We start from the raw sequence: 20921 nt of genomic DNA on the forward strand, positions 1-20921 counted from the left end.
TCTATATGTCTGATTTAAACATATTCAGATATTTTGATCATGATTTTTGTTTATTAAGTATAAATATTATATATATTATTATTTCATTAATTAGTAAAAAAGAAAAGAAAAGAAGAAAAAAAAAGTCAAAAAATGAAAAAGGAAGCAGAAAACTTTGAAAAAACTTTAATCGACCGAATTGCTTGAATTCACCTATTGAATTTTTTCTAATTGCCCACCCGTCACAGCCTAAATAATCATGCAAATATAATGAATCATGCAAATAATAAATATGATGCAAATTCAAAAATATCATATCATTATCATTCAATATATATTAAACTATGCAATTAATTAAATTCATGCAAAAAAAAAACTAAATTCATCATGCAAATAAATTATAAAATCTTACCAAATTTTCTTTTTCTTTAAGAAATTGTATATTAATAAGATAATTAAAAATAAAAAATAAGAAAACATATATCTACAAATAAATAGAATGAATAAATAAATAATTAATTATGTAGGGAATATACAAAGTCAAATTTTCTTTGTGCTAAATTCCAACACACAAGTGAGGTGTGTGTGTATAGATATAGCCCAAAAAATTGCCACAGAATACAAGTCTATAAGGCTTGAATCTTTTAAGTCCAAATCAACTCCTTTTTTGCTTTTCCTTATTTCTTCCAACACTTACACGGTACTGTTTGGTACCTTCTAATATTTTTCTTTCGTTTCCTTAACTCAGTAGCACCTCCTTTCAATTTTGAAGAATGGCCTCGCTTTTCATGCTTTAACCCACCTGAAATTTTTTTTCAAAACTCAAAGCTTCATATTGCTTGATGATTGATGATTTGAAACTATGTCTAAATTCTCTCTTTTCAATAATCTCTGTTTAATCTTGAAATGAATTGTTGTGAAACCCTCTTATATTACTGATTGAGTCTTTTATAAAGATTGAATCTCTTTAAGTTTGGAAATTCTTAAATTCTACTGAATCTAGGAGAACTTGTCAGATTCAATAACTTATGTAATCTTTTCTTTTGCATGAAAATCGGGATCCAGAATTTCCCAAAAATATTCTGATCATTAAGTTCAAATCGAATCCAAGGCTTTAAAAACAATCTCACATTTTTCTTCAGGTTTTATGACTTCTGTTTTTTTTACTCTTTGACTTTTTGACCAAAAATAGTAAAAACTAAAATTAAATTAAAAACCAAAATCAAAATTAAGATTAAGATTAAAATCAAGCAAAATTAAAGTTAAAAATTTCAGGCTTTTAATTCTCAGGCTCAACATTCATTTTTTATATTAAAGCACAATTATACAATAAAATCAAAATTCGAAGCCCAATAAATTTCAAAAAAATCTTTGGACAAAATAAAGTATTTATAGTTGCTCCTTTTGATTAGCCCAATTGTACAATGGCCCAATTATACAAAAAAATCAAAATTTAAAACTCAATGAATTTTGAAAAAATCTTTAGACAAAAAAGGGTGCCTATAGCTGGGTATGTAATAAATTTATATAGCTAGAGTTTTTTGTTATGTTTGCATATGAATGCATTATTTTCCTAAAGTTTTGTGCCTGTTAATGGTTTTACATTTTGTTTTAAGTTGATAAATAATTTTATTTTAAATTAGTGATTGTTTTGCTTGGATTTTTTAATAACTTAATATATACATGTTCTTGAGATAATTTAAATTCATTTTGGATGGGGAGATACAAAAATATCTCAAGACAAGGGTAGTTAAGTGCTTGAAGGTCGGACAAAAACGATTTTGGCAAAAGACACTTTAATTACACCACTCCTTTTGGTCTCCACTCTATGCAATCCATTGTAACTCCATTTCTCCATCCTTCTTTTCCTTATCTTCTCTTCTTTTCTCTTTCCCATTAGTCTTTCTAGAGAAAAGAGAGGATAAAACGTGTTAGATTTGCTAATTGTTTAGTGAGGTGAGAGCTGAAACCATGGCTTTTGCAGGAATAACCCAAAAATGTATGGCCAATGACAAGATTGTCCATTTGGTTGATAAGTTAACTACTAACTGTTGAGGAGATAAACCACACTTAGAGCCCATAGAAGTATACCAGAGAGCTCATACATACATGTTGGACACTACTTGAGCCCAAAAGTTTAAGCTATTAGATTCTTGGGTTCTTCATGCATATATAAGACATCTCATTAAATTTTCTAATGATGTGAGATTTTTTATTCACATTTGAATTATATCCCAACAATTTATTTCATTTTTAAGAAAAAGAGATGTTCCATGATATTGAAGGATAGGTTTGAATTTGTAAAAACTAATAACTTAAGTTTGTGATAATTTGTAAAATACATATGCTTGTGAGAGAGAGGATAAGTCACAAAAAACTTTTGCATTTTTATTTCTAATATTTGAAAGTGAGTTTTTTAATAGTTGAAATAAAATGAATTGTATTTTTATTTGGTTTATTAATTCTTTCTTGATTTGCTTAATTATTGTAAATGAATATCTCAATCATTTTTTTTGTTGATTCAAGAAAAAATTGTGGATTAGGTCTTGGAATATTAATGATATATTTAATGATATATAGAAAAATATCTATGTATATCTTTTGAATAAAAAATTTTATAAAACAAAAAAGAATAATCTCTCCCATTTACTTATCAAAGTCACACCTCAGCTCTTCCGTACAAATAAGTTCTATGAACATCTCCTTTGAAGCCAAGCCACAGTGCCACCTAGGTTGTCTCAGTACTCCCTTAAGCTTATACTTCAAATTCACTCAACATATCACCCACTTGAGTGTTTTATTTATGCATATTATCATATATACGTTGCATCTAAGTCAAATTTTTTTTAATATTAGCATTCGAGCACATGAAGTTGATGGATGCGGCCAACCTTTAATCTACCAACAATCTCCTTCCCAACAACAACACTAAACTTGAACCCATAACATTGGCTCTAATACAACTTGTTAGGGAAATAAACCACACTTGGAGCACATAAGAACACATCAGAGAGCCTATACATATATGTTGGATACCACTTGAGCCCAAAAGCTTAAGCTATTAGGTTTTTTGGTCCTTCATGCATATATAAGATATCTCATTTAAATTTTTTAATGATATGAAATTACTCACATATGAACCATTTCCCAACACTGAGAACCAGGTATATCACAAGACCTGTTTCAGGTGCCATTAGTGCAACGGGACTTTGAAGGTAATGCTCTAAAATATAGCTTTATTGATGTCATGCAGTGCTTTGGAATTTTACTTTAGTAAGAAATTCCTACCCGTGCCAATTTTTTGCTATGAATTTTACTTCTTTCAGACCTTGATAAGTGTGTCAGGTCATCTAAAGTACCGAATTAGCATAACTTCTTTGAAACAAAAATGGAAATCAATCCAACTTTTACCTGGATTTTGATACTATTAAACTATAGATCAGATCAGATAGAATCATAAATTCATAGTGTATTACCGAATATCTTATACTGTAATTAGAGTGCCTAGATTTTCCCCCAGCCTACATCTTTTCTACTTTTATCTGTTCCGATCTGATTCCTTTTGCTTAGTTTTGGAAGATGCATTTTTCTATTTTTTAGGTATGTTATACCTTCATTGCTATATCTCAATTTGTTTGTGGAAGACTGGAAAGTGGTAATTTACATCATTAGTTTTTTTTCATAAAAATTCATATTGATATATACATTTCATTTGCATCTTGGCAACTATAATTCCTTCGAAGGTGTTTTGTACTGCAATCCTTATTTTGATCGACTTTTCAAAAGAACTGGCAGTCTGGACAAAAGCGTTGAAGGTGTGAAACGTCAGAATTTCAAATAGACTCCAAGTAATATTATTTTGCACTGTTCTAGCTAACTTTACCTTCAATTTCAATCACTTTGCTAGGTACACCAAAAATTGCAAAGCCAGAGAAACCGGTTGATGGTGAGGTAATTTCATTGAAGACTCTATGCCTGCTTATGTTACAGATTTTGTGTGAGTTCCCATATTTATAATCAATCATGATTATGAGCTCCTTTGAACAGAAACCTACAGCAACTAAAGCGTCGGCCATGTTTGCTGGAACCAGAGATAAATTTTGGCTGTAAAAATACTGTGTTTCCAACTGAGAGGGTAAAAATTTGTTATAGCTTTTCATACATGAAGAAAATAAAAATGAGCAAATACTTCTTTCTATTTGTGATTTCTATTCTAACATTTTGGATATTAGTAGTTAGCACAGTCGCATACCAAGCATTAACTATAAAAATGTGTTTCTTTCTTTCAATAGGTTACGATCAATGGAACTCCTTACCATAAGAGTTGTTTCAAATGCACACATGGAGGATGTGTGATTAGCCCTTCCAATTATGTTGCACATAAATACCGACTTTACTGCAAACACCACCATGGTCAACTCATCAAGGAAAAGGGGAAGTTAAGCTAGCTTGAGAGCAAATGCTAGAAGGAGAAAGTTAATGCAACAGAAGCTGCTACTAAATCTTTATCTCTGTCATCAATGTTTGATCATTTATTCCATTTATGCTATCTTCTTTTTTTCCTATGTTCTGTCTGTTTCATATGTCGTGCATTGTCAACTCAAATGGTTTAATGCATAAGGACTTGCTACCTTAATTGCCTCTAGCAATTATCTTCAGCCAATCCATGAAGTGGTCTCTCATGTTAAGGACATGCTTCTTCAAATTGGGAAGCTCGAGACTTTTCTTTTAGGTGTTCCCAATGATGTGGGGTAGGCAAAGAGAAGCATGCAAGCTACCTATTAGAGGCTGACAAAAGCTTTGAAACTTCCACAACAGCAAGAAAAGCAATGCATGGCAATGACAGCATTAGATGAGGTAAGAACTCATCTTAATCTTATGATATAAAGTACCATCTGGTTATTTCTTCAATGTGAAACTATCCGAGTTTTATACATGTACGTATATATGGCACTTTAGACATGCTCCGATTCAAGTGAAATTTATAAGCTAGATCAAACGAAGTGATAAAAGATAGTAAGGAACTACTTCAATGGGGCAGAGTGATGTCTGTCGTTAAGGAAAACAAAACAAAAAAGCCTTGGCCCATTTTAGATTACAAGATAGCAGATGTAGATGTATTCATATATACTGCCATTACATTTTGGTTAGCATAACTTGTGTACAACCATGTGTGTGAGGATTGAAATGGACCTCTATATGAGACTTTATCTCTATGTTAATGACTTCTAAAATCACTTAATAACCTGAACATAGAGAAATTAGAGGATTTTTTATAAGGTGCTATAAAGCACATTAACATTAGCCATATATCAATTTTAGTTGCAGAAAAATAAAGTTTTCTTTCAAAAGTTTATGAGCTTTCTACTCTCTTAATTTATGAAGTCGCTACTTTTGTCTTACTTTTGTATTAGAGTCTTTTTGTAATAATTGGTATTTTAAATTAATATTTCTTTTGTTTTTAAGTTTTAAGTATATTTCCCTATGTTGAATGTTGAGTTGCAAATAGGGTTATTTATTCTTTTGTAATCCAATGATGACGACAAACAAACAAGCCTTTAATGAATAAATTTAATATTTTATCATTATTGACTTCAACTAATATAAATATTCAAAATATAAATAATTACACAATTCTTTTTCTCTTATATATTATTCAATATTTAAATTATTAATACATAATTTTATTTTACTTTTGCAATTAAATTACAAGTATATAATTTTATTTTATTCCTGCAACAAAGCATGAACATAAAATCTAGTGTTTATAATTTCTTTTGTACTAATAATTTTTAAAGAAAAAATTATATAGTTGCAATTGATAAAATCAAGACTAGTTTTAATATTAAAAAAATAGTTCATAAATCAATAATTCTAAAATTTTTCTTGCCTTAACTACATTTTATGTGATATCAATTTGTCACTAATTATATATTGACCGCAAATTATTTTACTATATATTGATTCCTAAATTTTTATTTCAGTAAGATCAATTTATCTCAAATTTTATTCTTTATTAGGATTTATTTATGATTTATTCTATATTAATACATTTATTATAGAAAATTTTACATCTCAGTTGCCTATTTACAATGCGGTTACGCTACTGTGCAAAATACCGAAAAAGGCTCTGAAATCTAAGTTAAAGATTACTGTCTCAACCCAAGGAATATACACCATTCAATGTAACCTAATATTTCTAAACTTTTCCTTATTACATCAAAACAATAAATGAAAATAAAAAACAGTCGTAATTATAAAAAATATAAGAATATAAGAAATGTTTAATTATGCATTTAGTATTCAAATTATATATAATTAAAATTTCAATTTGTATACTTAAAATTTGAAAATTTGTAATAAGTAATTCAATTTTGCTTTCATCGATTAATTTGAATACAAGACCCATACCATCACATAAATAATTAACATGTTAAAAATATTTAATAAAAAATTTATCAAATACATAATTATTATAATTTTTTAATTTCACTGATGAGATTAATTGATATATATATATATATATATCTTAAGGTGTATTTAAAAAAAAGAATTAAGTTTTTTAAAGAAAAGTGATATATGTGTCATCATGTTAACCATATTTGTAAAATTAAAAAACTCCACTGTATATCATACAATTTCTCTCAATAAAATTACCATATTTGACAAAAAAATCATATAATTTTTATTTTTGACTATTTTTATATTTAAAAAAATTAAAAAAGAAAATTAAAACAAAACCTAGGGAGAGCAAAAAATGATGGAAAATCAAATTAGAAGAGAGAGATTAAAGGAGAATAATATCCATCCAAAATATTCTTGATCTTTTCCCCATTCAACTAAACAATTAACAAATAATAAATACATATCATTAAAAAAATAATATACACGTGAGCCTTTGATTCAATATATTCATCAAAAAAATATAAACAATTACGTGAGCCTTAGATTAAATGCATGATATGCATATGTATCCTAATGTTCAAAGAGTTAAGTTCAAATCTTTTAACCTTTAATTAAAAATTAATATTAAGTATTTTTATCAACGTCAAAATACAAAAGAGAAAAAAAATGAAAAAAAAAGTGTCTCGGATGAAGCTTTGTCATTTGAATTATTTATTTCCTTGTCGAAAATGATTAAACAGTGGCATTCACAATTGAGCAAAATCGGCCACGGATTTTAAGGAAAGATTTTATATTTTAATGAGAACTTTAATATAAAATTATCTTATTTGAAAAAATAAAAATAAAATTATTAATATTAAAATAATTATTCAAACAATGCATGATAAATATTGTCATTTTAAATTAACGCATTTTAAAATGAATTCATTTCAAATTTTGAAAATCACTCACTCAAAGTTGTTCTCGTACCTGTATCATAAATAGGTACGCTACCAAATTCTTAGTAAGTAATATGGTCTTGAAACGGGGGATTGTAATAATAACTTGGATAAGTTTATACTTTATACTGTAAAAGTAGTTCGTTCTACAGCCATTGATGGGAAAAAATTAGAAAGAACCCATGTGCTTGCTGCTTTTTTTTGGTTTTTTTTTTTTTTTTGTGTAGTATACAAGAATCTGCAAAAATAATGGGGTTTACATAAACAGTTTGCATGTTCAAATACTAAAGCTTTCTTCAAAGTTCATGCAAACTCTGGTCCAGAATGTTTATTTTCTTTCTTGCCTGTTCAATTATTATAAGTAGAAGCAAATGATAAAAAAAATTCAAAAAAATATAGTGAAAAAAATAATTCAATTCATAAAATCAAGATCTTAACATTTATATTACATTATTTACATAAACTAATTTATTGTTTTTGTGATTTCATATTAGAAAATTCTTTTTGGCCAATGATCTACTTTAAATTTAACACTTAGTATTTACAGCTAAGCATCATTTGATGTATCCATACAAGATATTTGAATTTTTAGGCCTAAAAATATATATTTATTCTTTTCTTGGGTTCAGTTTCATTTTGATTTCTGAATGCGAGTTTCATTTCCCATATTTTCCTGGAATATTTGTTATCTAGTAGCTCTTTTCAAGAGTTTAAGTTCTATGGTTTATTCCATTTAATTTGTGTCTGCATTAATCCTGTCAGCTTTTTTTTTTCCAGTAGGTAGATTTTTTGCACGAACTTTGTTGTTTAAGCAAGAGCCTACAGATATTGCAGCAGTTCGACTTTTTAGGTCTGCTTTTCCACCAAGATTGTTTTCATGTTGCCATCGTGGTTCTAAAAGCTAGCACTTCTTCAGAATTATCTTTTAAACAATTAAATTTTTATATCTTATGGCTGAAGTGTCCATTTTTCCAATTAATTTTAGGGATATTATGAATGAAGGTATCTTTGACATTATCACTGATGATCTGCGGAATCAAAATAAAAAAGCTTGTACTAACAAGGTAATGGTGGCATTTTTAGTATATCTCTTTAACATATTTCTTTCTTCCTTGCTTTGCATTTAAACTTTTCATTTCCTAATTATCGAGTCTCCATAATGGATGCAGCACAAACATCATCATAGTGTTCTTGAATCAGGACCCACACCTTCTGCACTGTTATGTTGTCCGCCAGGAAGGAATTCAACTTGTTACGTGTTTTATTCTAGTTTGTTGGTGATATTGTGTAATTAATCATTGTGTGGAAACACAATAATTATATGAACTTAAGAGATCTCTCTCACCGTGTTTTATATGCGTCTGTACATATGGAGATAGAATTAGAAGAACTAATATAGTTGTTTACTCACAGGTTAAAGGGATGATAACAAATTTTTGGGGAGGATATGCACTGCCAGTTTCTTGAGATTCTTCGTAGTTTACTGGATTCATTCACATTGTCAGCAGCTCAGATGCAAGTGTTATGTTTTGGTAGATGGGAAATTGTATGACTCACAACCAACCTAAATTCGAAAAAAATTGGGGCAGCTTACATAAATCCTTTTCTTTTCTATTCTCCATAGCTTAAGTTGGTTCTAGCTTAACCTCTTTTCCAACCTTTACTTGTCTTAAGTTGCTTTAAAGCAAGAGAATGTAGTGCAGTTCTTAGAGAAGCACTGACTTGTATCAAATTAGAGTCAAAGCCTTTGAGGTTGAACTTTAGGCTATAGATTTTGTCATAGCAGTCAAGCCAAAATTCCTTTATTGACGATCTTTTTATAATTTTCTTTTAACACGGTTGTTGGTTTAAGCTGCGAGACTAAAAGCCCTAGGGGGACTTGCTTAGTTGGCCGTCTGGCAGCTTGCTTCTAGAACTTCGCTCCATCCATTATATGGCAGGCCCGCTTTAGAGGAACATGTCCCAGTGGGAGGCTAAACCCAGAAATAGCTGAGGCTGCTGGCTACCTATCTTATAAACTGCAGTTGCTTTGAAATGTTATCTAACGTTGAATTCCTTTTCAGTTATTTTCTTTACTTGTGTTATGCAATTAATCCTTTGCTTCTTTTGTTGCAGTATTAAGTATAATCGTTGTGGAGCTTCAAAAACTTGGTATGGCATACTCGGTCATATTGTTTTGAAATTTGATATCCTATCAACGGATCATGAAGACGTAGCTTTTGATGTGTTTTTGCATAAAACAATAGTATTTCCTCCAAACATTTTGCTTAGAATATACTTCTCTATACAAGTTTAGAATGAATGTATTAAGGTTTCGTTAGTAAAGTCGACGTGTTTTTTGCGTCAAGCGCGCCTATATTTACTTGTATACTTATTCAGATAATTGATGTATTTAGATATTTTATAATATTTAATTAATGAAAATGAATTAAATTTTATATTTTTATAATATGTTCTTGAAGGTAATTAATAAAAATAGAAAAATAATCATTTGAAACGTTTTTTCTCAGATATGTATATAAAAAATTATTATTCACTATTTATCAGAATTTCACAGCATTTACAGAAGACATTGCAAAAATTTTCATTTTTTTTAATTTCATATCAAGGTGTTTAATAAACGTCACTAATCATTAAAAAAAACGCTACTAAATTTTCAGACGTCAAAAAAGTCGGCGTTTCTAATATCGTGTTTTGAAAATGCCGCTAATGTTTTAGCGACATTTAAATAATAAAAAAAACGTTGCTAAATGCCAAAACTCTTGCAATAATTTGGGGTTTTTTTTTTTTGTTTTTATTACAATTTCATTCAACACCAAAACATATGATAAAAACACTTAAAACTTAATTTAATTTCAATAACTATATATTATAAAACATCTATATACTTAAATTACCTAGTAAATTAACAAGTAATGTACAATGAAATTTTACATGATTTTCAACCGCCAAAAGTAAGAAAATAAAAAAGCATGAAATTGATGATCACCGGAAATTCAAATACTAGAATTAGAAGCAGGATTTTTTTCATCAAATGCACTAGCATGTTTAGAAACATACTAAAAAAAGTTAGAATATTTATTTAATATGATAATAAGTTATAAAGACTAAACATAAAAACACTTACTAACTTTTATTACTGAGATGACTAGTTATTTTTTGGAAACTGTTGTTACACGAAACTCACAAGAGTATCAAACTTTCATGCAGTTCTAGATTTGTGAAAAGATTAAAATTTTTAGAGATAAATCACTATACAAATAATAAAAAATGATATGAAAATTAAAAAAGTAGATGAAAATAATTTTTTATAAAAATAAATAGTGTAAAAAAATTTAAAATTACAACATAACATAATTTTTCTTAATTTTTCATTCAGTTGATCTCATAATTATGAAATATAAAGCTTTATTTATTATCCTATGCTGATTACATGACTTAACCTATATTGAATTAATAATTTTATTTGCATAAATTTTATTATTTTTTACTTTTTAAAAATTTTATTTAATTAATAATTTATTTTTAAAAATATTTATATTTATTTTTAAAATAATTTCTTAATTTTAATTCATGAAAAAAAAAACACCAAATAGGAAACTTAAAAATAATAAAAATGGGTTAGGTTTCTTAATTACAATTGGGTTAATACAATTTAATGAATACTAGAACGTTAAATTGGGCATGAATGAATTCAGATGGGCCATTTTTTTTTCCTTCTGTCTTTCCCTCGTACCTCTGCTCAGACTCTCTTTTTATATCTCTCAAACTCAATTTTCGGCGTCAGATCACAATGTCTGCCGTAGTCTCCCGTTGCTTATCAGCGTTAGAAAACCGTCAAAATTCACCCAAATCTTCCTTTTCACATCCTTTGCTTCAATAGGATTAAATTTTGACAAAAGCCCCTATAACTCATGAATCTATTCTCAAACCTGAAACCAACAATTTCAGATCTAGGACCACTGGTGTTGCCGTTAGCCACCAAACTTTCACCATGGCTTCTTCTACCCTTTCTTGATTTTCACCGTTCAAATTCCTCAAAATCGTCGAAGAAAGTAAACTTAAACCTTGGGAGAGAAAATGATTTTTTCCCTTTTTGTGCATTTTTTTGTCTTGTTTGCTTGATACGCGATTTTTTGTATATTTTATCGATTTGAGTTGATTTATATGTTTCGTTAGGATTTTTAGCTTCTTTCTTATTTCGATTTTTTTGCTTATTGGTCCTATGTCTATGGCTAGTGAAAACGGCTAAATCTTTAAGAGTTCTTGTAAGACTTTAATTTAATTCTTCAAATATATATGGTAAATGTCCACCTGCTCCTTGCCTCTTTTTCTTGCTTCAATATTCAAATGTTGTTCCATGAAATAAAGGCACATGCATGTCAAGTTCAGTCCTGAGTTTTTTTTCCATGGACTTTGCTCAACTCGGAATTTTTTTAGGACTTTTTCATCATGAAAACACAATAGCAATCTTTTATGGGCCCTTCAGTATTAGCTTGTTCCTCCGATTAAAGAGAGAGTCTGACGTCTCTTGGAATTGATAAGCTGATATGATAGAATTTTCAACACAAGTTTATAATGAAAAAAAATTTACATTTTTTCTTTGGTTTTAGGAGATGATAAGTGTTAATTGGTAATTTAATTGGTATTTAATTATGTTTACATGGCAATGAAGTTATTAATTAATTAAGTTGATGTGGCTACTAATTCAGCACTTAAACCAATAATAAAATTACTAATTTGACAGGAAATTAAGATTTGGGGACAATTTTAATTTATTGCATTGTATAAATTCTGGATAATGTACTGTCTTTTTATATTAGTTAAATTTGTAATTCGCTCCTGGTTAATCTATAAACTACAGTCTATAAAATAATGAGGACATTTAGTTAACATTAGTTTGATAGGATAAAATTTGAATTCGAATTTAATTGATAATATTGAAAATATATAATATTAAAATATATTTCAAAATTAATTTAAAACTTTTATTAATTAAATAACCTTGAAAATTCTTGCCCTTGCCTCACCCAAAGTAAGTTAATTCCATGGACAAGTCTATGTAGTGCTTTATTTCAATAATTAAATTTTGCTTTAAATAATTAAAATACCCTATACATGACTCAATCAACAAATATAAATCTATATATTTACAAAAAAATTGTAAAATTTAGATTAAAAAAATTATAAATCCTGAAATTTAAATTTTAAATTTATTAAATTATACACTTTCGAACCGTAACTACCTTTATAGCTTTGGATTATGACCAATGACCAGACTATATTACAATAATGTCAACTGGGTGTATATATGATCATCAAATCATCGGCCATGTAAAGTACAAAAGATTTCCTATATAGAACCTTGAACATTAAGAAGAACAACCATCATCCTCCCTGTGCCGTCCCCATAAAAAGCAAGAAAGAAAGCAGCCATGGAGTTACTATTGCTTCTTGTCAAGATCACGGTCACAGTCGCTTGGATTTAGTAGCATGTTTATTCGCCTGTTTGATGCTCTAGTTTTGACGCCGAAAAGGATTGGTTCCGAGCTTGGAATTCAAGAAATAAGGGACAATACTCCACCATCTTCCATGCCTGGAAACTTTAAGACCCCAAAGAAGACACAGTTTAAAGGAAAACAGGTGATTAATTAATCCACCATCTTTCTTTTCATACTTCGAGAAAATGAATTGGAAACCAAAAAAATGCGATATATATTAATCATATATATATATGAAACTTATTATGTCTATATTTGGTTTTCATCAGGTTCAACGCATATGTTTTCACCAGGGAAAATTCAGATTTTGCAGAGGAACCATCCGCATATGGCCAACCATGGGTACATCAGAGGAAAATTATGGTATACAAGGATGAAGATGATTCTGATCAGCTGGTTTTCTTTTCCATGGAGTCTATGCCAATTTTCTTAGCAGGTTGATCAGTTTCTTTAACGATGAATTTTTTTTTTCTCTTTGGAATCTTGATTGTTGTGAGGACGATGCTTTTCGTGCAAGCGTCTTCTTTAGGTGGCTCAGCTGACTTTTTTTTATTGGTTTGTGTGTTTCATGAACTCTCTCCTTCAAGAGGGAGTGAGAGGAATAGATGATAGATAGATTAATAATTCAGAGAAAAGGTTAGTTGAATTATATATTCCCTCCATCTAGACTTGTTAATTTCTCTCTAATTTTTGCAAAGTGTTGACTTTGATCTACCTAATATAAAAATTTGTAGCTTACCAAAAAAGATTAAATAAATAATAAAAAATTTTAATTTTTTTATAAAATTAAAATTTTTTAGTTTTTGATTTACTTTTAAATTTTCATCCTTCTATATTTATAAAGCTGAAGAAAAAACTATACATTTAAACTCTTTTAAACTTACAATTTTTAAATATCAATTTTAATAATATGTCAACTAATCCAAAAATCATTCAACTTATAAAATGAAATTATAAGTGTTAAAAAAAAAAAAAAGGCATAATCTTGGGATATTCATAAAAAAATAAATGAAAAAATGGCGCACGTTGAGAAATATATTTCACCTTTTGTTTTTTATTGTTTTTAACATTAAAAAAAAAAAAAAGGACATGCACCTTTGTTTCTACAATACGCAAACAATCAATTAAGCTAAGGCCGCGTTTTGGTAACCGAAAATCAAATTCCAGAAAATAAAAGATTTTTTTTGAAGATGTTTTCCAGAAAAAAATAATTTAGATCACTCAGAGAAAATTATTTTCTGATATTTGTTTCAATCGAAAATACAAACATTTTTTTCACTATTCATCTTCTCTTTCCTTTCATCTTCTCTTCTAAACTTTTCTTTAACTTCAAATACCCATTTTAAATTCATAAAAACCCATAAAATAAACACAAAAAATAACAATATTTTAGAAAAATATGGGATTTTTTTGGGGTTCTTGGCTAGATTAGCCTGAGATTATAACCCATAAAAACCCATAAAGCTTGATAAGGGAGCTCAAGGAGGAGCTTTCTTATTAGCTGCAAATCTGCAATTGGAGTTGGCAGCAAACCTGCAAGTCTGCAAAGCTTTCTAGGTGGTTGTTGATCTTGGTCATCAAAATTGTTAGTTTGCTTGATTTGTGAAGGTTGTTTGTCACGAGTCGAGACTTAAGCTTCGAACTCGCGCGGCTGCGCGGCTCCGAGATCCAGGCATTCACCCTTCCGACGTCCCGAATCAGCCTGACCGTTACGTTTCACACCCTTGTGAGGTATTATCCGCTCTGACCCCCTGACCTCACGATTTTATCTTACAAAAGGCGTTTCACAAGGCGGAGGTGGTGTGAACCCTTATATACCCCAGTGACCCTCTTATTATGTTCAATGTGAGATTCAGGACTCATCTTTAGATCCGTGACATTCTCCCGCACCCAACCTCGTGACACCCTCGTCACGGAGGTTGGCCACCCTGCCTACCTCTCTCGAGGTGCTTGACGTGGATCGAACGGTTTAGGGCTAGCTCTGATACCATTTGTCACGGGTCGAGACTTAAGCTCCGAACCCGCGCAGCTCTGGGACCCAGGCATTCACCATTTCGGTGTCCTAGATCAATTTTCTTATCACGATTCACACCCTTGTGAGGTATTGTCCGCTCTGGCCCCCTTGACCTCACGATTTTATCCTACAAAAGGCGTCTCACAAGGCAGAGATGGTGTAAACCCTTTTTTACCTCAGTGACCCTCCTATTATGTTCGATGTGGGATTCATGACTCTTTTTTAGGTTCGTGACATTCTCCCGCACCAAACCTCATGACATCTTCGTCACGGAGGCTGGCCACCTTACCTACCTCCCTCGAAGTGCTCGACGTGGATCGAACGGTATAGGACTGGCTCTGATACCACTTGTCACGGGTCGAGACTTAAGCTCCGAACCCGTACAGCTCCGAACTCGCACGGCTCCGAGACCCAGGCATTCACCCTTCCGACGTTCCGAATCAGCCTAACCGTCACGTTTCACACCTTTGTGAGGTATTGTCCGCTCTGGCCCCCTTGACCTCACAGTTTTATCCTACAAAAGGTGCCTCACAAGGTAGAGGTGGTGTGAACCCTTATATACCTCAATGACCCTCCTATTATGTTCAATGTAGGATTCATGACTCATCTTTAGGTCCGTGGCATTCTCTCGCACCCAACCTCATGACACCCTCGTCACGGAGGTTGGTCACTTTGCCTACCTCCCTCGAGGTGCTTGGCGTGGATCGAATGGTTTAGGGCTGGCTCTGATACCATTTGTCAAGGGTCGAGACTTAAGCTCTGAACCAGCGAGGCTCTGAGATCCGGGCATTCACCATTTCGGCGTCCTAGATCAACCTTCCTGCCACGGTTCACACCCTTGTGATGTATTATCCGCTCTGACCCCCCTGGCCTCACGGTTTTATCCTACAAAAGGTGTCTCACAAGGCGAAGATGGTGTGAACCCTTTTATACCTCAGTGACCCTCCTATTATGTTCGATGTGAGATTCAGGACTCCCCCTTAGGTTTGTGACACAAGCTTCTTGAAGTTCATCTTTTTTCTTTCACTTGATTATTGTCACGGACCTAAGGGAGAGTCTTGAATCCCACATCGAACATAATAGGAGGGTCATTGGGATATAAAAGGGTTCACACCATCTTCGCTTTGTGAGACGCATTTTGTAGGATAAAATCGTGAGGCCAAAGGGGGTCAGAGCGGACAATACCTCACAAAGGTGTGAACCGTGACGGTTATGCCGATCTGGGATGCCGGAAGGATGAATGCCCGGGTCCTGGAGCCGCACGGGTTCGGAGCTTAAGTCTCAACCCGTGACAAGTGATATCAGAGCCAGCCCTATACCGTTCGATCCACGTCGAGCACCTCGAAGAAGGTAGGCGGGGTGGTCAGTCTTCGTGACGAAAGCGTCACGAGGTTGGGTGCGGAAGAATGTCACGGACTTAGGGAAGAGTCCTGAATCCCACATCGAACATAATAGGAGGGTCACTGGGGTATAAAAGGGTTTACACCATCTCTACCTTGTGAGGTACCTTTTGTAAGATAAAATCGTGAGGTCAGACGGACAATATCTCATAAAGGTGTGAACCGTAACGGTTAGACTGATCTGAGATACCGAAAAGGTGAATGTCCAGATCCTGGAACCGCGCGACTTCGAAGCTTAAATCTCGACCTGTGACATGTTGACTATATTGTTGGAGACGAGCTAGTGAGACCGTGAGAGAGAGAAGGAGAAGAGTTGTTGCCTTGCTGGGGAAATTATCTTCCACAGTGGAAGACAATTTCCATAAAATGGGCACTATTCTGCTTTGACCAGAAAATCATTTCTTATTGACTTAATTTTTTTACTTGTCGAACACTGGAAAACGCAAAAAAAAAAATTTCAAAAGCAATTTTCCATCGAAACAAACGAGCCCTAAATGTTAGCAATTCGCGTACCCTTCGATTTACGTTTAGAGTTTATATTTTATATTTTATAAATTTTATAAATTTTAAATGAATTAAATAATAATATTTTATTAATAAATAAATATTAATTTTTAAAATAAATATATATAAATTAAAATTTTTAAAAAAAATTATTTATTAATAAAATATTATTATTTAATTCATCTCATTAATAAATTATTGGTTCATTGAGAATTTATACATTGGTTGCATATTAAATATAAACTCATTTGTTTAATACATCAAATCACAAAATTATCACAAGTTGACAACCTATATAAATTTCACGAAACTAGAAATGGCCTCTCAAAATGCGTAAATGTTCTCATTAAATTTTTAAAATATTCGCACCTTTTTTGCAAGTTGTTGTGCGGTGCCGTGCCAATCAAATTACAATGCTTCAAAAAAATAAGGATATCAATGGTAAACAAATGCCAATGGCAACATGTCATATTTAGAAAAATTTTTTTCCCCAAGATGTTCTTTTATAATATAAGGAAACAATTATTAATAAATTTATTAATTTTATCAAGAAAAATGTGATCAAAAGAAAATTTTAACGATGTGTGTGAGAAATTTTTTTTTAATATTTTGGGATGTTCATTTACACTTTAATTACTTCCTCATTTGGATCCACCCATGGACAATGCTTCTAAAAAATAAAATGATTATTAATTATGTGATATTTAAAGGGACTATATCAATAATAAGCTATATACAACTCACGAGTTGCAACAAATTTTGATTAATTTAATCAAAACCAAATTAGTTTTAATATTAACTAGTTTTAGAGTTGATAAAATGAATCTAAACTCGATATTTTATTTTAAAAAGTCAGAAATTGAATCTAATTATAAAACAATTTAAACTTAAAAACTATATTGAAAAGATTATTTCTTAGATAAAATCTAAAAATGATGATAGGTATCATTTAATCGGGTATTTGGCACTGCTCAATCTAATTATAGCAGGTTTAGAAACCCTACAATTGGGTAATTAATGGGTTCAGGTATGAGGGTTACTACCCGTAACGGGTTCAAGTAGCATCCCATGGGTACCCTATACTCGAACCCAATTAGTTTTTTTATCTGGGTAGTATTGGGTACTCTAACCCGTCACATGTTCATGTTTGCAAATATAAAATTAAGAAATTTGCCAAGTGAATCAATTTTAGAATTTAAAATTATTTGCTACTAAAATTATATTATATGTAACAAACTTACTTAAAGTATAATTGTCTAAGTGTAATGAACTGTTATAATAAAATTAATTTTGGGATTAAATTAATTAATTAAACTCAATATTTTTAAATTTAAATATAATTTATAAAATTAAATTAATAAAATTTTGTACTAAGCAAAGATACAACTCTTAACATATTGACATAATATAAAATATAAATCTTAACACACACATATGTTATATTTTCTTTGTAGGTTTTTATAATAAAATAAATAAGTTTTTTATTTGATTAAAAAAAAAAGAATTGAGAATGACAATCTATACTTAGTAGCAAGTATGGTCATTGGTTAAAGTAATATAGATTAAACATTACTAATAATCTAACATACATAACACAAAAACATACATTCAAAGTATTCTAAGAAAATATATATGTTTTTATAAAATGTTATAATATGTTATAACATAGTTAACAATTTGTTATGACAAGATACATATATAAATGACCTAGTTTATATAAATGATATTATACATTTGAAATTAAAAGTAATATATTTATTTTAAATAATATGTATAATGATAAAATATCATATAATTTATTCCATATCGCATGATAAGATTTTTATAATATAAGGTGCAAATTCTTAAAATAAGATACATATACTAATTTATTTTATATAAATTATTTTAAATCACATGATAAGGGATTATATATTTTAAAATTAAAACTAACACATTTAAAAGTATATTTAAAAGATTATTTTATCTTTTAACAACTATATTTTATAATATATAAGATAAACAAACGATTTTTAACAAAAATTTTAGAATTCAATTAATAAATAAGCCGATCATGGATAAGGGTGTGTTTAGTTTGTTTAAATCATTGGAAGCTGATTACTTTGAGTTTTAATTTTTTAATAATTTATAAATTATCATATAAATTTTATATTATTAAAAATTACACATGATACAGAATAAAAATTATCTTTAAATTTTTACAATATTATTATAAGATAATTTTTTTATATGCTTAAAAATGATACTTAATAAGCTTAAAAGTAAGAGTTTGAAAAATACAAAACTTGTCCTTGCATTTATTCCACATCGACACAACAAAGAAGATAAGAGGGGGATGAGTCTATAAATACCACTGCCTTGCATTTGGCCCACTTGGCTACCAAGATCAATTTTTAATTAAATTTATTCTAAATATATAATACTTTTTCTATTCAATCACTTGTCATAGTATTTATTTATAAAATTTAGTTAAAAAAAAAAACTAGTATTTACACTTATTAAATTTTTTACTAAATTTAGTGTCGTGAGTAGAATTATATCAACCTTAGTTGAGAAAATTATCAACAAAGTTAAAAAAATATATTATAATAAATATAAAATTAGGACAATTATGTTTTTTTTGTATTTTATTGACGAAATTACAAAACTACTCACTTTTACATAAAAAAAAATTATCTTTTTTAATTCTTTTATTATAAGTTATTTTTTGAGTGCAATAAGATAAGCTAATTTTTGGGATTACATAAAATTAATTATTATGAATAATATAATTTAAGAGTACAATGATTATCTAGTTTTTTTTATATAACAAATTTGCTTGAATACTTTACATAACCATAGAATTTAAAAATTATTTTGAGTAGAAAAAGCAACCGAAATATCATTGAAATTTTAATAAAGATTAAAAGATTAATTGAATAAAACCGATCATAAGAAAAAAATATAATATATATTTTTTGTTTAATTCAAAACTATTTGAAAAAACAATGACAACGTTGATATATTTTGGGAACACCCTGAAAAAAAAAAAAACATTAGATATCATTTTCAAGATCACTGCAATGATTTAATTACCATAATGATAACATCATTAGACTAATTCGATCACCAATAATCTTAAATTATCATATTTAGTATAATATTATAAATTATTAGTGTTTTTAAATCATTGTATTTGGTATTATATGAAAAAATAAATCATATAATACAAAACATCCAAAATAATTTTAAAAAAATAAAATATTTAATACTAATTGAATCAACAATTTATAAAATAGGTAAATGTTATTTTATAGAAACTACAAAAAATAAAGCCTTTTGCTAAAAATAATTTCTAAAAAATTATTAAAGGAATTTATTATTTTTTTCTAATCAATATAAATTTATAACATAAAATTTTTTTAAAATAAGTGATTAAAATTTTTTGTTTTTTAAAATTTTTAGTGAGCAGCTTCTTGGAGATAAATATATTTTTTGTGAGAGTAAATTAATTAAACAATAATATTGAAAATTATTTTTCATTGGGAAAATTATTTGGTTGCCGGCTTTTAGTTGAAAAAATGTGGGAACGGAGCTTCATGTACGAGGGACTGTCGGAGGGCGATTACAGCTAGGGCTGCCCCAAACATTCCCCATATATCAAATGAATTTTTTTTTTTTAATAAATGTAATTAAACAATTATTCATGAAGTCATCATCTATTTGTTTGAGTAAAAAAATTTTTTCTTTTTTTCATTGCTAAAAACATTATTTGATACTTAAAAACATAATTGGCAAAATTAAAATTAATTTTCATATTGAAAAAATTAATGGATAAATAATAATTTTTTTTTTTATCTTGGTTACTATCTCTACTTTTCACTTATTAGTTTTAGTATTAAAAAATTAATGAAAAAATAATAATACTTTTATCGAATATTATATCGATTTTCAATTATTTTTTTCAGTTGAGCCAATTTACCTATAAATTTTAATTTTAGTGGGATCAATGTTAGGTTGATTGTCTTTTTTTTTTAAATGGATCAATTTATCTTTAAATTTTGTTTTCAATGGGTTAATTTATTAATCACCCTATATTAATATATTATTATAAAAAAATTGTTGTTTAATATTGCATTTGAATAAAAATAACTTTTAAATATAAAAATTACTTTCCACAGTAATATTAATAGTAATGTTA

The 20921-nt window shown here is 29.2% G+C and overlaps 1 pseudogene; it reads left to right on the plus strand.

The window, feature by feature from the left end:
- Positions 1-1890: 1890 nt before the first annotated feature.
- On the plus strand, positions 1891-4427 carry LOC111297710 (LIM domain-containing protein WLIM1-like; annotated as a pseudogene).
- The last annotated feature ends 16494 nt before the right edge of the window (positions 4428-20921 follow it).

This window comes from Durio zibethinus, chromosome 12, assembly GCF_047325235.1.
Source record: "Durio zibethinus cultivar Kanyao isolate XHJ-2024 chromosome 12, ASM4732523v1, whole genome shotgun sequence".
NCBI lineage: Eukaryota > Viridiplantae > Streptophyta > Magnoliopsida > Malvales > Malvaceae > Durio > Durio zibethinus.